The sequence below is a fragment of the Marmota monax genome, unplaced genomic scaffold (genome assembly GCF_021218885.2).
Source record: "Marmota monax isolate L192 unplaced genomic scaffold, Marmota_monax_Labrador192_F-V1.1 WCK01_AAM20220418_F8-fsc01325, whole genome shotgun sequence".
Lineage (NCBI taxonomy): Eukaryota > Metazoa > Chordata > Mammalia > Rodentia > Sciuridae > Marmota > Marmota monax.
The window spans coordinates 4,169-6,252 of NW_026694047.1; positions in this window are offsets into that span (position 1 = coordinate 4,169).

Sequence of the window (2,084 nt, forward strand, 5' to 3'; positions counted from 1 at the left end):
ACTTATCCCAATATTCATTTTTTTGGGAACAATTTCTAGTGACTTTTGTTAGAAAATTCTCCCACTCTCATGGTGAATAGAAGGCAAGCTAGAATAAAGCATAAACATACCAAATAACTCATGCCTAATTTTTGTGAAAAATATTAAGATAGATTTATCATTTGTTCATAACATCATGGAATAGTTGAGTTAAATTTGAATAAATCTCTAAATTCACATTATGTTAAAAATTCTGTTTTCAGAGACATTGTCTGAAACACACTTATGTAGATTTATTTTCTCATAGATTGCCATACTTTTTGATCAAATGCCATGTTAATAATAACTATAGAGTATAACACTAGTAAGGAATTTTCTTAATTATGAATCCAATTATGTGGAAAAGGAACTACATAGCAATTGTAACAGAATACTAAATAATAGGTTTAGATATTAATGTCCCCAAAGCTTCTGTGAGACCGTGCAATAACTTTCAGAGGTGGAATGGTTGGATGTGGATTGTGAGAGTTCTAACCTCTTCAGTGGATTAACCTGGTGATATCTTTAGGCAGGTGGTGAGTGGATGGAGGATGTGGGTCCCTGCATTCATACCTTTAGGTTTTATATTTTGTCACTGATGATCACAGTTCTCTCTGCTTCCTGGTTGCCAGGTTTGGAGCTGGTTTTCTCCATCACATCGTTTCACATGCTCTGCCTCATCTCAGCCTCAAATCTATGGAGTTAGCCAGCCATAGACTAAATCTCTGAAACCACAAGTCAAAATAATTTATTCCTGAATTATGTTGTTCTTGTCATGTCTTTTGGTCACAATGATGAAAAATCTAACTAAAACAAAAGTGGTCAGAAAAATTCCAGTGATTTAGATATTATATACAATATAATGTCTACATAAAAGCAAAGTAAATGTGGTCAACTCAATGACAACAAGTAATGGCTTTGATGTTTGATTTCTTATGCAAATGTAACCGCATCATAATAAATAATATATTGAATAAAAGACACAAAAGTATCTTTTGGATATTTAATTCACAGTGGGAATTTTGAATTTTAAAATTTGGTGGAAACCACCAATTTATGATAAACTAATATTTCATTTCTGAAAAATATATCTTCACCTTTTTTTATTGGCCTTGCTAGAGACTGGATACATGAGCAGGTAATTTGTTACATATTCAGTGCTTCCTTATGAGTTGCTTATAATGAAATAGTTGCTGTGTGAACAACTAAGACATCAAAGCAAGTGTATGCAGCATAGAACTTCAGGTGGAAGTCGTAGATATTAGGACATAAGAGAAGCCAAAAGCTTAGTAAGTGCGTATAGATTATTTGTGTAGTACACTTGCTCAAGATGTGTTGCAAACTTTCCCTAACCCATATCTATGGGCTCACAGCCAGTTGATCATGAGAAAAAAAGACATTTATTTGACCAAGGAAAAAGTATTTGAACCTGTTACTGTGCATTATATTGACATCTATCAAGAGTGGTGGTTTTTTTTTTTTTTTTTGTTGTTGTTGTTTTGTTTTGTTTTTGGTATAATTACATCTCCAGGCAAGGAAATATAACCTTCCTACTGAAGTTGTTGGGTTTTTAGTGGTACACTTAGAAACCCAACTAGATAGGAAAGAGAGATGATCTGAAGGACTAATGCTTGGGGGGTAGTTATGGTGCTCAGATGGTAAAGTACTCAGAAATAATCATATTGGAGCAGCAGTAACAAATAGAACTGTCAAACGATTTGTAAGGATCAGCCTCTCAAAATGTGTCCTAACTTTATGGTATTTTAAATCCAAAGAAAGAAAGAAGAAGAAGAGGAGGAAAAGAAAGGAAACAAAACAATATCCAATTTCAACTTTGAATGTTCTTATTATTTAGTTAGAAAAGATGACAGTTATATACATGCCTGTTAAATCTATTGCAGCTAAAGTGGTGAGGACAAAGAGAATTTGAAAAGGGTCATGGAAAAAAATGACACTTCAGCAGTGATTCTGTGATATTTACCCATTTTTTCCTTACGTATCTCTATTTATGCAAATTTCTTTTACCCATCTCTGTTTCAGCTATTACTTTAAATACTTTATGACTG